Here is a 16580-nt window from a genome sequence, read left to right on the forward strand (position 1 = left end):
CCGTGAATTCTATTTCAAGCCTCTCCATCCCAATGCCACTGTATTTCTGGGTCAACTTCTCCCTTGCCAGGAACAAAACAAAACTCACAGATAGATGTCCTTCCAGCCACTCCTCCAATCTGTCCTCTGGGATGAACTTTTCAAACTGGGGTTCTGACTTCAGGGATCCCTGCTCTGGCATGTAAAACACCGTGGCGGGGAGTATATTTGTACATTTTTACAGATGATCCACTGCTTTCATCAGACTCTCAAAAGAGTTTCTGGCCTAACAAAAACAGATGAAAGTATCTACCAGGCTGCACCCCACTCTGTGTTCTGACCAAGGAGGTCTTGAGGGCAGGAACCACATCTTCACCATCTCTGTTTCCCTGTGGTCTGGCACAGTGTCTGGCACCAAGGAGGAAGTTCCAGGGGTATTGAATTGAATTACTAGCCACAGCCCAGCATGATTTCAGCAACATGGGAGTAATGCCTTAAAGAACTCTCCCTCGTGGGCTGGAAACACACAGAAAACTCTTGGCCCTCTCCTAGCAAGATAACAGACTTTAACTCTGAAGGAAACATTCCATGTGCATCAGCTTTGCCAACAAAAGTGAGCCAAGCAAAGGTGTCTCCAGCCCGTAGAAGAGCCTTGAGGACACCGTGCCAGCTGCAGCAGGTGATCCACTCTCAGACATGACTGAGCACCATAGCAGTGCCAAACCACCTGCCCATTCAACAAGCTACAGAATCCCAGGGCTCCTGTTGGATCAGTGGGTCAGATCCAAAACTCCCCACCAGCCCCAAAGCTATCTGCCAATCATTACTCCAGTCTTGTGCTCCCCTACAGACGCCAAGCTGTATGCGTCTTGTTCAGAGATGTTTATAGCTCAAGTTCCAGAGACAACTTGGAGGGCTCTCAGGCTGTAATCTACTTAAGACAAAAATCCATGACATCTCCTTGGAATCCTGCAGCTTCCCAAGGGACATTCCAACTGTACTTAGGAATATTTGATTTTCCTGCATGTTATACTTCCAGGTAAGAAATCATAAAGGTAGAACAGAAGATGGCTGGACATGATAAGAATGCAAAACATGTATTTGCTAAGGGGGAAACAAGAGTCATGGAATCCTAATTCCTCAGGTTGATTCCATCACTGCAAGCCAAGTACAAAGAGATTTACAGAGGAACCAAAGTTTGCCTCATCTACATGGTGTCTTCCCCCAGACAACAGGCGGTCAAGGCCAATTGCTCAGCGCATAGCATGGCTATTACCTTCAATGCCCAGGATCCCTGAACTTAGCTTCTTCTGGACTGCAATGGTGAATAGCAAGGGTCCCAGCTGAAGCCTATGTGGGAATCCAGACATGTTCAGGGCAGAATTCCCAGAACTCTAACTGCCTAAAGAGCCGAATTTCCTTCAGGGAGAGAATTCATCCTAAGGCAAGACTCAGCAATGGAGACTCAGATATGAAATTTCCACATCTTAGCAAAGGAGTGATTCTGAATGTACTCTGGCTCTGATCCTCAGATCTCTTCCCCATCTAGTCCTATAGATTTATATCTGTTGTCTTTAAACTTTTTAAGACAAGCTGGTAACTGGAAAGGGCACAGACCAGCCTTCAGTTTCAGGCTAGGAGGGCCCCTGCACATCAGTGCTGCAGCCAGCAAGGACCATAGTTCCTGATGAGAGGAGCCAGGTAGCAGGAGTGACCACAGGAAGCTGTGGAGCCCACATAAGATGACAACAGAGTCCAAAGCCATGTTTGGGTGGCATGCCAGGACCCCATGGTGAGAGGGAAACTCAGTGAGGGGAGGCAGTTCCTGGAAGAAACAGAAGCACAAAGTGGCTACTAGACATGCTCAGGAGCACACAAGAGACATCCAGGGGAATCCAGAAATATTCACTGGAAACTTTGCAAGAGAGTCAAGAACCTATAAACAGACAGGAAGGGTAGTAAAATTCCAATTATTGTTATTAATATGAATTTTTCTGTATGCACAGGTTAGAAAATTGATAGAATCTCAAGTCATAATAGAAAAACCACGGTTGATGGACTTACTCTTTTGACAGCCTACATGGGCCTTCTGTGGCCTTACTTTCCTAATACAAAGGTGGGAATCACTGTTTGAAAACAGGTGAATACAGGCTCAGCCACTTCTCCATAAGCCACTTGTAGTGAGCCCTTGACCCCTGAATCATTTGGGTAATTCAGCATCTGGGCTGCAGGTGAAGAGGGACTTCGGTGAGAGTACCTAGATGCCATTTCCATCACAGGGTACTAAAGCGGTCTTTAGGGGTCTGTGTGGGCTAGAGCCCTAGTGCCTTCCTGCTGAGCAATGGAAAGTTATTTGTGATCACTGTCTCCTGAGCCATTATCCTCAACCTTCAGCTCCTCCTTCCCCTGCCCACACAATCTTGGGATATGAGAGAAGGATCATGTTGATCACAGAATGGTAGCAGAGCACCATTCATTCATTCAATCACTCACTATTTAGTAAATATGTCCCACATGTCAGGCACTAACCAGGCTCCAACTCACACACAAACGATACAGTTGTACTCCCTGCCCTCAGGGAGCTTACAGTCTAGTGGGGCAGACAGGCATTAAACAAGAAGACACAAAAGAACCACAAAGTGTGATGAGGATTTCAAAGGAAAAGAACAGGTCTCTATAGGAGAGGACAGCAACAGAAAAACTGCTCAGGATGTTTAGGGTGTCATGGAAGTCCCTTGCAGAAATGCTACTTATCCTGAGATGTGAAGATAAGTAGGGTCGGTGTAGGGGAAAGCGTGCCTCAAGGCAAAAAGCGCTTGAAGCCAAAAGGAGGATCCTGCCCCTGAAAGGAGAGATGGAACAAAGCATCATTTGCAAAGAGAAGAGCAGCAAGAGAGGGGGTCAAAGGGGAGTCTGGACCACCGGAATGAGGCCTTGGAGGCCATAGCAAGAGCTGCGCATTTTGTCCTTATGCAAAGGGAAGTCAACACAGAGAAGTTACATGACAATTTATTCATATAAGCATCAGTCTGGCTGCTTGGGGATGGTAGGTTGGATGGGGCTCTAAAATAGAACCAAGGAGATCAGTAAGTTGCAAAGAAGTTCAAGAGAGAGATGATGGCAGCCAGGCCAAGGTAGAGACCATAGTAAAGAAATGGATAAGTTTGAAAATATTTGAAGATAGCATCAACAGAATTAGTGGTGAATTGGCATGGGGACAACCAAGGGGGAAGCAGGAAGGATGATGCCTCAGTTTCCCAGTGGACTATCTGGTCAATTAGAGATGTCATGTATTGAGACTGAGACTGAGGTGGAGCAGGTTTGAGAAAGAATATCAGGTTCTTCCTTTGGGGCCTCTTCAGTTTGAGCCTGTGAGACTTCCAAGTGGAGGGGCTAAGAAGGCAATTGTCGTGCGACTTTCAAGTTCAGAAACTGGAAGAATTTAGGAGTTGCTGGCACATAGTTGGACCCTGGGGCATGAGGCCTGTTCAAACTTTCAAGGTATTTTCCCAGTTCACAATTACCCAACCTCACAGCGACGCCTGCAGGTAAGAAGGCACAGCGCCACTGCCCTCAGCCCACACCTTTTCACTTTTATCAACCTCTCCTTAAAGGCCTCCATGATTCCTTGTCACCCAGAAGATAAAGTTCAAATATCTTAGCCTGCAATTCAAGGCCCTCTGGGATCTGGCCTCCACCTTCCTTATCTCCCTATTGCCTTACATGTGTCTCTACACCAGCAAACTGGCCTCTTGACTGTTCCTGACACACCAATCCCTTCCAGCCTGCATGCCTTTGCTCACAGGGGCCCTTACCTGGGCTTCCCTCCTCCCTATGCTACAGTCAAATACTACTGAGGTAGAAACACAAGATATGGGATGAGCTTCAGTCTAGAGGAGGCTGCAGCAAAGGACAGGGCATCCGACCCCTGGTCCACTTCTGTGAGCACAGAAAGGATTCAAGGCAACATGACTCTCTTTACCCATCCATAAAATGGAGCTGAATCAGGCTAGTTTTTCTAGGCAAAAAACAAGTCACAAAATGTCCAATTTTAAGATTATTCTTGATGTCTCTTTGCCAGGTTACCCTTATCTGAGCAAATAAAATTCATTTCCAAAATCAACTCTCCATAAATTGCATTTGGGAGAAACTCTTACATAACTTAAGATATAATTAAGGGGAAAACAAAAAATGGGGGTGGTGGGCAAAAGGGTATGGATAAGCTGGTTGTACCCATAGATTGAAAGGATTCTATTGATAAATTGAAAGCTGGCTTTTGGCCTTATTTTTAAAAAAAAAATTCTTCCCATTAGGGTGCTTGAGATGCCAAGAGATAGGGTTGGAGATAAATCTGGTACTTTCCATGACAGGCTGGCCCTGTAGACAGATTCTGCTTCATGACTTCAGGCCCAGTAGCTGGGGAGCCCAAGACAATGCCCATGCCAACAGATCACCTGTGCATTTAGGCAGTAGCTTTTTGTCTTTGTCTTTGGTGCTCACTGCCAGCTGGCATTACCTTCATGGGCTCTACTTTCTGATGGGGACTGGAATGGAGCAGAGGGTTTCCCATAGGATAAAGTATTCTCTGCCTATATCTCCAGCTTCACATAGACCACTCTCTCCCTAGCCCCCAGAGCTCCAGCTGTGTAAACCTCTCAGTTTCTTGAACCCACCATGCCTGTTCTTGTCCAGGCACTTTTGCTCTGCTGTTCCCATTGCTGTAAAACATTCTGCCCCTTTTCTGGGCTCCCTGGTGACATGCTATCCTTTCATGACCTCCTGGATTAGGTTAGGGGTCCTCTTCAGGTCTCTGGCCTCACCCTACACTCTCGCACCCTGCTTCTCACTCCTCCAGGCTGCTGACCTTGCCACACCTCAGGCTTATAGAGGGAAGGCCTGTGTCTGCCTGGGGCACAGTGGCCTCCGTGGTGCCTAGACATGGTGATACTTCCTGCATATTTACTGATAAAGATGTGAAGGAGAGTGCAAACTGCACTCAGCTCTTCTCTCATTCTAAAGAGCCACAGGAAAAGGCCAAGGCTCTGAGATTAACCGGGTGAGCCTCAGAAGTCATTGGATATGTCAAGATCTAGAAGTGGAGGATTATCACATGAGAAATGAGAGTCATGGAAGTTAGTCGCGAAACTTTGCAAACTTTTTGTACTAGCAGATTCAGTCTTCCCATCAGGATGGGGGTGTCTTTGTGGTGGGCTGTCTCTTCCTGCTTGTACCTCTCCCAGGATATGGTAATAACATGGTTTGGCTGTGTCCCCACCCAAGCCTCATATTGAATTGTATTCCCATAATTCCCACATGTTGTGGGAGGGAACCAATGAGAGATAATTTGAATCAGGGGGGCAATTTCCCCATACTGTTCTCATGGTAGTGAATAAGTCTCACGAGATCTGATGGATGTATCAGGGGTTTCTGCTTTTGCATCCTCCTCGTTTTCTCTTGCTGCTGCCATGTAAGAAGTGCCTTTTGCCCCTGACCCCCTCCATGATTCTACGGCCTCCCTAGCCATGTGGAACTGTAAGTCCAATTAAACCTCTTTTTCTTCCCAGTCTCTAGTATGTCTTTATCAGAAGACATAAACAGACTAATACAGTAAATTGGTACCAGTAGAGTGGGGTGTTGCTGAAAAGATACCTGAAAATGTGGAAGCAACTTTGGAACTGGGTAACAGGCAGAGATTGGAACAATTTGGAGGGCTCAGAAGAAGACATGAAAATGTGGGAAAGTTTGGAACTTCCTAGAGACTTGTTGAATGGCTCTGACAAAAATGCTGATAGTGATATGAACAATAAGGTCCAGACTGAGGTGTTCTCAGATGGAGATGAGGAACTTGTTGGGAAGAGTCACCTATGCTCTTTTAGCAAAGAGACTGATGACAAGTGTTAACATAGTTGACAAGAGTCACCTATGCTCTTTTAGCAAAGAGACTGGTGGCATTTTGCCCCTGCCCTAGAGATTTGTGGAACTTTGAACTTGAGAGAGATAATTTAGGGTACCTGGAAGAAGAAATCTCTAAGCGGTAAAGCATTCAAGAGATGACTTGGGTGCTGTTAAAAGCGTTCGATTTTAAAAGGGAAGCAGAGCATCAAAGTTTGGAAAATTTGTATCCTGACAATGCAACAGAAAAGAAAACCCCATTTTCTGAGGAGAGATTCAAGCCTGCTGCAGAAATTTGCATAAGTAACGAAGAGCCCAATGTTAATCCCTGAAACAATAGGGAAACTGTCTCCGGGGTATGTCAGAGGTCTTCAAGGAAGCCCCTCCCATCATGGGCAAAGAGGCCTAGAAGAAAATGGTTTCCTGGGCCAGGCCCAGGGTCCCTTTGCGTGTGCAGCTTAGGGACTTGGTTCCCTGTGTCACAGCTGCTCCAGCCATGATTGAAAGGGGCCAACATGGGGCTCGGGCCATGACTTCAGAGGGTGCAAGCCCCAAGCCTTGGCAGCTTCCACGTGATGTCAAGCCTGCCAGTGCACCAAAGTAAAGAATTGGGGTGAGGGAACCTCTGCCAAGATTTCACAGGCTGTATGAAAATGCCTGGATGTCAGGAAGAAGTCTGTTGCAGGGGCGGGGCTCTCATGGAGTACCTCTGCTAGGTCAGTGCAGAGGGGAAATGTGAGGTTGGAGCCCCCACACAGAGTCCTTACTGGGGCACCACCTAGTGGAACTCTGAGAAGAGGACCACCATCCTCCAAACCCGGAATGGTAGATGCACCTACAGCTTGCACCACGTGCCCAGAAAAGCCACAGACACTCAACACCAGCTCATAAAAGAAGCTGGGAGGGAGGTTGCACCAGGGGGGCCAAGCTGCCCAAGACCATGGGAAACCACATATTGCATCAGCGTGACCTGGATGTGAGACATGGAGTCACAGGAGATCATTTTGGAGCTCTGAGATACGACTGCCCTGCTGGATTTTGGGCTTGCGTGGGCCCTGTAGCCCCTTTTGTTTTGGCCAATTTCTCCCATCTGAAACAGCTGTATTCACCCAGTACCTGTACCTTCATTGTATCTAGGAAGTAACTAGCTTGTTTTTGATTTTAAAGGCTTATAAGCAGAAGGGACTTGCCTTGTCTCAGATGAAACTTTGGACTGTGGACTTTTGGGTTAATGCTGAAATGAGTTAAGACTTTGGGGGACTGTTGGGAAGGCATGATTGGTTTTGAAATGTGAGGACATGAGATTTGGAGGGGCCAGGGGTGGAATATGGTTCGGCTCTGTGTCCCCACCCAAATCTCATCTTGAATTGTATTTCCATAATTCCCACATGTTGTGGGAGGGATCTGGTGGGAGATAATTTGAGTCATGGGGGCAGTTTCCCCCATACTGTTCTCGTGGTAATGAATAAGTCTCACAAGATCTGATGGTTTTATCATCTGCCTCATTTTCTCTTGCTGCTGCCATGTAAGAAGTGCCTTTCACCTCCTGCCGTGATTCTGAGGCCTCTCCAGCCATGTGGAACTGTAAGTCCAATTAAAACTCTTTTTCTTCCCATGCTCGGGTATGTCTTTATCAGCAGTGAGAAAACAGACTAATACAAGGAAGCACACAGCACTGCGAAGCTTGGCAAATGCCATGAAAGCATGAGGCTCATGTGGGACTGTCACAGGCAGACTTCTCTTGGGGGTCATTTGAAACTTTTTCTGAACCCACAATTCCCATCAGTGAGAATATTCACAAACATATACATATATATACACACATATATCCAATGTATATCTCATATATGAAATATATAACTTTAGTATCATTCCATTATAATTGCTATAAATATCACCTCCTCTTTTCCTGCCCCCACGAGTTCCTATTTCTCTGATTCTCCAAGCCTCATGCCAATCCCATTTGCCTCTGTTCTCTTATTTCCATGCTGCAGCAGATGTTTGGGGTCAGATCACTGTCTTTGGAAGGCAGTGTTTGGAGGAAGAGTATTCGCCAAAAGACCTGGCTCTACTGCTACAATGGGCAGCCAGGCACCTGCAGAGGGCTTGGTCAGGACAACAGCAGCTCACCTCCCTGGCATGGACTCCTAACAGGCCCCTCAGTGTCAGCCAGATGCAGCCCCAGCCATTTGCCTTTCCTGCCCCCACTGCCCCCACACCTTCCCTTGTCCCCATCTACTACCCTGCCTGCTGAGAATGCTCATGCAAAATCCACCCCCACTGCAGGAAGCCTTCCCTGATCACTATCCTTCAAACACACACACACATACACACACACACACACACACCCCATATGCACACTGCAGACTAACACATACCAGACACACACCATACACACACTGTAAACACATACCACACACACAACCCACACTACAAACACATACCACACATACACACCATATGCACACTACAAACACATACCACACACATATGGTATGTGGGGCCAGGGGCAGAATGACATGGTTCAGCTCTGTGTCCCCACCCAAATCTCATCTTGAATTGTACTCCCATAATTCCCACGTGTTGTGGGAGGGACCTGGTGGGAGATAATTTGAGTCATGGGGGCACTACAAACACATATCACACACACACCCCATATACACACTACAAACACATACCACACACACACACACTCCATACACACACTACGAACTACAAACACATACCACACACACACACCCCACACTACAAACACATACCACACATACACCCCACACTACACACATCACACACACCCCCCACACTACAAACACATACCCCACACACACCCCATACACACACTACAAACACACACCACACACACTCCCCATATACACACTACAAACACACACCACACACACACCCCATATGTACACTACAAACACATACCCCACACACACCCCATACACACACTACAAACACACACCACACACACACCACATATGCACACTACAAACACACACCACACACGCACCCCATATGCACACTACAAACACACACCACACACACACCCCATATGCACACTACAAACACACACCACACACACACCCCATATGCACACTACAAATACACACCACACACACACCCCATATGCACACTACAAACACACACCACACACACACCCCATATGCACACTGCAAGCACATACCACACACACACCATATGCACACTACACACACCACACACACCCCACACTACAAATACATACCCCACACACCTCATACACACACTACAAACACATACCACACACACCCCCCACACTACACACACCACACACACACCCCACACTACACACACCACACACACACACCCCAAACACTACAAACACATACCACACACACACCCCACATGCAAACTACAAACACATACCGCACACACACACCATATGCACACTACACATACCACACACAACACACACACTATACACGCATACACTGCACAACCACAACAGATAAATACACCCCACACATACCATATCCACACTACACACACACCATACTGCATACAAACATACCAAGTATACCATGTACACACTGCACACAAATACATACCATATACCTATTATACACAAATCACATACATGCAGTATACACACCACACACCTAACACACAAAGCACATGCAATACACACAGTACAAACACCACGAAAACGTATACACATGACACACACACTATACACAAATACACCCCACAGTCACATACCACACACGTTACATATACATACTACACACATTGTAAGCACCATACACACATTACATGCCACACACATGCTACCACACACACACACACACACACACACACACACACATCCCTCCCACCATCCAGGCAACGATGGCTTCCCTTTTTCCCAAAATCTGACCGCACTGACTGCAGCTCTCCATGGAAAGCACCCGGAATAGTACCTGGCAAACGTGGCCTTCTCTTTCCCCACCTGGGGCCTGAACACACCTGGTCTGTAGCCGGGGTTGCCCTACCTCTCCACAGAGCAAGAACCTGAGGGGCTTAGGTGGAGAGTGAGTTGACAACCACATTAAGATAACCAGGAAAATACCCAAGAGTGGGCTGGCCACACTCGGGGATGGTTTGAGGATGATATGCAGATGACGCCACTCACCCCTGCAATGCTGCTTCACTCTTCAGAACCAGCACAGCCCCAACTTATCAACAGTATTTCATCCAGGCAAATGAGAGGCAGATTCCTTAATAAAGAAACAAAACAAAAGAGACCCATGCACTGGGAGTAGGATGCTGGTTCTGACCTGACTCTGCCATGAACTCCCTGAATGACCTTGGACAAATCACTTGAGCTGCCCGGACCTCAGTTTGCACTATATGTAAAAGAGGAAGAGTTTTTCCCTGGGCCCTCTCACAGGATGGCTGTGATTACCCATGGAACAAGCAACAACTAAAGGCTTGCAAAGTTAAAGTGCCAAACAAAAATCTTCCTGATAGAGGCTACAACTTCCTCAACCCCTGAGAGGTGACAAGGTAGATACCAGCAATCGGACTTACCTCCCAATCTAAGTCCAGGCATATGGTTCCCCCAATGCCATAAAGGGAAAAACAGGAAATTACTTTTTCCCTGAGGACACTGAAATAGGCAGATAGCCAACCTATTGTTATTCAATGTCAGAATAAAAAATCCTGAGAGACCTCGATACCCCTCCTAACAGTGTCAAAACGAACAATCTTACACACACACACACACACACACACACAAAAAAAAAACGCTTTCGCTTTCATCATCCCTGGGCATCCCACTCAGGGCATAAAGCATGCCTGGGAACAAGAATCCAGGTTTCCTACCTCACTGGAGACTTCACAATGACCCAGAGCCCTTAAGAGTTCCAAATACAGTCCAGGCTCCCAGAGCCAAGGCAGTGACTGGCCAGAGCCTCCCCATTTAGGGGTACTGACCTGAGTGCCATCTACCCGTCAAAGTGCTTGAGACCACAACAGCAACCCCTGAAGGTGAGGCTGATTAAAGAGGGTTGCGTGAACTGCCGAATTAAGCCGTCCAAAATTGGATAAAGCGATTGTGAAATCTGTTTTGAGTCAACCTATACATGTCTCATTGCAGGAAAATGTCTCGGTAAGAGTTCATGGAGAAAAAAAGTCTGGCAACTCATTGTTGGCTGACCTTCCTGGGCTCCTAATATTTAGTTCCCCAAAAGGCATCTTAGCCATGTAATTTCCAATATGGGAACAATTTGAGTTGCAATTAGACAAATCTCAGAAGGTTCTGCCACTGATTTGTTCATTCTCTCAATATTATTCTATAGGACACACTAAAATACTGCACCAGGTTCACGCAGAGGACAATTAGGACTGCTGCATGTCAGGTTACAGAGGCTGGGTAAACACATCCACATCGCTGTTCAGGAATGGTGTCGTTAGGCCTGCAGAGCTGGGCACGGGGCCCTCTACCCCAAAGGACACCTACTAATGGCTCTGTGGGGGACAGAGGCTGTTAGCAACCCAGAGCTTTGGGCTGTGGTGATGGCAGGTCCAGAGCAAGTGGAGAGGGGGTCAGGGTAGCTAGCAGCTGGAATGCAACCCTGGAGATTGTAGATGAAGGAAAGCTAACAGACAACTCCTGGCAGTAACATTAGATTTTGTTAAAAGCCACATTTTCACTGAGCACCTCCTCTGCGTCAGGCTCAAGTCAGGCCCCAGGGACACTGAGATGAAAAAGACGTAGCTCTTGACCTCAAGAAGCCCAGTGGGAGGGCATATCAGCAAGCCCAATTATGATAAAAGATAAATTACAATCAAGATACTATTTTCAAAAGTGCCAAGAAAGCACAGAAAAGGAAGAGTTTGATTCTGCTTGTGGGGTGAGAATAAGCTTCCCACAGAAGGACATATTTGAGCAGGCCTCGATGCAAGGCTAAGAGTACGGCAGGTAGAGAGGAGAGAAATGGCCATTTTACAGGAGCATTTTCCATGCCTGGTTCGGATGAGTTGGCACTTTCTGAGCTGGGAGTGCCTCCCAAGGACTGAGTCATGTTCCTCTTCTTCAATAAGCAAAAACTGCTGGTCTTCAGTTTGTCTCAGACCTCCAGGGAGAAGAAACTGTCATTCCAGCCCCCTTTGAGGCATATTTGGCTTTCCCTGGACTCCTGTTATGATCTGTTCTTTGTCCCCAGGTGACTAGTTTACTCCCAGTGAAGAGGAATGTCTGGATTCTCCTCTAAGTCCTTTGCACAAACTGCAGAAGCTATCTCATCCCATCCTGATGAAGCCCATGCCTCTGACCAGATTCTTCTAGAACTCAAGCATAGATGAGGGCAAAGTCAGCCTTGACTGGGGACCTGCAGAGCAAGGCCTGAGTCAGGTTTGTCTTTGTTTTTCCTTTGCCCCGACGCCTAATTACACCCAGCTCTCAGGATCAAGTGTGTGGGTGAGTGAAGAAGCCCAAGTCAATAGCCTGGCAAAGCCTGGATCGTTAAGGGAGCACTCAAGTCTCAACCTTGGGATCTGGTTAAAGGGCCAAATCACAAGCAGGAGAGATGGGGGAAATGGGCAATTAGTCTCAGGAACGAAAGGCAGAGGTGAGTTGTGTCAGGGCCATGTGTGGAGAGAGATTCAGGGACCACGTGGATCTGGAAGCCAGGAAGGAGAGTGGGTCGCAACCGGGCAAACCCAGCTTCCCAGAGCAAGAGCACCTTAGGAAGTGTGCAGGGCGACTGCGGAGGCAGAATCAGCAACTCAGCATGGCTCTGCATGGTGGGCTCCTGCTAAGAACCACCTTCCCAGCCTCCCTGACTGCTATAGGCACCCTGGGATCACAGTGGGAGTCAATTTGCACTTTGTGAACAAAGTTCCCTTCCCTAACGCAGGAATACCTCTTCCTCCACGAATTTCCTTTGGCATCTTCCTGCAGGTGACATGGACAGGGAGCTGCCACTTTCCGCCCATGAAGAAACCCTGAGGAGGAAAACTACCCAGGAACGCTGCATGACAACTGCAGCAGCCCCACCCTCTACCCCTGAGTCTCTTGCTTAACTGAGAAATATTTGTTTAAACCAACTATTCCACTTTTTTTTTTTCATGCAGCCAAATTCACTCCCTGATACACCTGACACTGGGCAGGTACTTGGTAAATGCGCATGGATGCTCCCGAGTCATCAGATAGCAGGGAAGATGCAGATGATCCTTGTGGATGAAATGCATTGCCTTGGCTTCCAGCTGCGTGATGCTGCTCGAACCTCAAATCAGCCCCACAGGCACCCTTTCTCCTCCTCTTTCTCCTTCACACACACATCTCCTCTGAGTGTAAAGAGGCTACCATTCCTGCAACAGAATCTGCCTTCCAATCTCAAGGTCACTCATCAGGGTACTGCCTAAACCTAGGATTATCTCTCAATGATGTTCTAGGAGGGACAAAGCAAGAGCTCTCACTTACCTATAAGTCCCTGAGCCAGGCCTTTTGTGCCTCCCTGTCCCAGTCTCCTCATCTGGTAAATGGGGTTAAAATTATTCCACAAGTTACAGATGGAAAAAAATGCTCCTTTTGGAAATAAGAGTTTATTTCTGTCATGGTTAGGATTTTCTCATTTGTTTCTGGCTGAATGAAAGGTCTGCTGCTTCTTAATGATACTCCCGGTGCTAGGCATGGTGGCTCATGCCTATAATCCCAGCACTTTGGGAGGCCAAGGCAGGTGGATCACTTGAGCCCAGGAATTTGAGACCAGCCTGGGCAACACAGCAAGACCCCCCTCTCTACAAAAATAAGAATAAAACAATTAGCTGATATGAGGGTGCACACCTGTAGTCCTAGCTACTCTGGAGACTAAGGCAGGAGGATCACTTGAGCCCAGGAGTTTGAGGTCACGGTGAGCTATGATCCTGCCGCTACACTCCAGCCTAGGTGACAGAGTAAGACCCTATCTCTAAAAATAAATTTAAAAGAAAATTAAGGATACTCCCAGATCATAAAATTATTCTGCCAAGATGCTTGTGGCTTCACTTAGGGATACAGGTACCCCAAAGCAGACAATCACTTGTCCGGTATCTCCTGAGTCACTACCAACACACAGCCCAACCCCATCCAGATGGTAATCAGACCTGTGCCTTCCTAACCCAAATACAGGATCTGAGGGTTAGCTGGGGGTGAGGATAGGAGCCTGAGCCTTCTTGCAGGTCTCACTGACCAGTGCCCCAGCCCTCCAAGGTCTCCCCTTGACAGGCCTCAAAATGAAAACGCCTAATCCTACACAGGGTACAAGACACATCACAAGCCACGCAGATGTCACTGGCCATTTTCAAAAGCCCATGTTGGACATGGCTGTACCCAGAAAGCCTAAGGACTCCAAGAAATACCACTGGGGACTGATCACATCTGATTCTCTCAGTGACCCACTGACCCTAAGTACAGTGTCCAGTGTCTATACTGGTGCCTAGAGTTGGGCTGTCCTTCCCCCAAGGAGGCCTGCTCAGTGGGTGGGTCAGTATACAAATAACTGGGCACAGAAAGAGCCTGAAAGTCAGGCCCACCCATGCTGAGGGAAAGGCCCAGAGCAGGGAGAAAGCACTTTTTCCAGGAAATCAGGAAGACCATCATGAAGATTTCCACAGCACGGGTCATTCTGAAGGAGGCAACAGCATGAGCAAGGGTGGGAAGCAGGAAAACAAGCAGCATCAGCAAGGAATGGAGGGCTCAGTCCCAGAACCCCTAGTGCTGATGGGGAGCAAGGAGAGTGGGTGAGGAAGGCACACTGGAGCCCATGGAGGGCCAGAAGTTGGCCTATGTCAGGAGATGACATTGATGCAGGGGGACATGCCAAAGAAGGTCCTTGACAAGATGGATCTGGTAGAGGATAGAAAGGGAGGGTGGAAGCAGGGGTCAGGGAGAGCTTTGGGGTCATCCTGCTGGGCTCTGAGCTAGGATGCTGACAGCAGAAACAGATGGGAGAGAGGTCTTATGGCGGGAGAATTGATCTGCCAGAGCTGCACTCTGAAAATGGGGAGTGGCGCAAAGAAAATAGTCAAAGAGAATACCCAGCATTTGGTTTGGGTGCCTAGGCGCATAGTGGTTCAACGAAAACCCTCAGGAACTAAAGAAAATAGCAAGTTAGGGAGAAGATGGTGAGCTGTGCAGAGGGAGCAGCCCCTCCTGCAGCACCACACTTTCCCAAGGGTACAGACCACACTCTCCTCCATGTTGGAGCTATTTGAGACCACATCCGTCCCCCCTCCAGGTGTCACGCAGAGTTTCCCCCATCCCTCAACTCTGGTCCAATGCCTGTTACAGCCTTTGACAGGCAGTTGATTCAGGGATGTTTGGTCATTCGTGGGTTGAGATCCATGAAGTCACTTTAATGGGCAACACAAATGTGTTCCTGCCTCTGGTGACTGGAGCCCAGCACTGTCTTGATGGGAAAAAATGGGACCCTCCCTTGATAGCAGGGGCCACTTAGCTCCATGGAATCAACCTCTTCTTGCTTCAATGTCACTGCTGGGTGGAGGAGGGCCGGATCTGAGCATCTGTTTCTTTATAGGCATTGGCCATGGGGATTCCCTTTTGGCCAAGAACCAGAGTCCCATACCATGATGATTTCCAGCTTCTTTTCCATTGATTAACAAGCTGCAGAGGGTGTCACAATAAAAACCAATGCTACCACAGACCCATTCATTGTAGCTCCTCCTAAGCCCAATCAGCAGCAGGTAGGGTGACAAATCATTCCAATTTGCCTGGGAGTCCCCAGTTTCAGCACCAAAAGTCACCCACTGCAGGGAAGTCCTTGGTCCCAAGCGAAAGTGAACAGTTGGTCACCTTAGCTGCAGAAGAGCTCTCTCATGTTCAGACAGGAGCAACCCTGAGGGGTTTCTTAGTTTGTGTTCCCAGCTGCTGTGGGAACACAAGCAGACAGCCAGCAGAGGCACTGCCCTGGGCTACTGAGTCTCCCCACCACAGACTCGGGCCCTCTGTAGCCTCTTCGAGGGCTACAATGCCTTGTCCTTTGCTTCCACCCCCTATGAGATTAAGCCCTTCCTCAGAGGTGCACCAGAAGGCTGGGCACACAGTATGTGCTCTGTAAGGAATGGTCAATTGTCTTAGGAAGTCTATCCCTCCGCCCCTCCGATCTTTGCTTTTCTCCTCTCAGAGAAAGGCACTTGGTTCTACTGGAATGCCACAACCAAGAATTAATTCCCAGGACAAATTCAGGTTTCTGTTGCCGATTCATTGACACTCAGTCCATCCAAACCCAGTTTCTTTGGTAAACCATTTAATCATGAGGTTGGTATATGAGAGTTTCCTAATGAGACACTTTATACCTTTTGTTTTTTTTCCCCCGAGATGGAGTCTCGTTCTGTCTCCCCGGCTAGTGTGCAGTGGTGTGATCTTGGCTCACTGCAACCTCTGCCTCCTGGGTTCAAGTGATTCTCCCGCCTCAGCCTCCCAAGTAACTGGGATTACAGGAATCCGCCACCAAGCCCAGTTAATTTTTTGTATTTTTAGTAGAGATGGGGTCTCAGCATGTTAGCTGGGATGGTCTCAATCTCCTGACCTCGTGATCAGGGGATCTTCTGACCTCATGATCTGCCCACCTCAGGCTCCCAAAGTCCTAGGATTACAGGCGTGAGCCACTGCACCGTCTTTACATCTGTTTTCTAAGAAAAGAAGCCATGTGTTTCCAAGAGCAAACTGACTTGGTACCCTCAAT

Source organism: Chlorocebus sabaeus, chromosome 14 (genome assembly GCF_047675955.1).
Source record: "Chlorocebus sabaeus isolate Y175 chromosome 14, mChlSab1.0.hap1, whole genome shotgun sequence".
NCBI classification, from domain to species: Eukaryota; Metazoa; Chordata; class Mammalia; order Primates; family Cercopithecidae; genus Chlorocebus; species Chlorocebus sabaeus.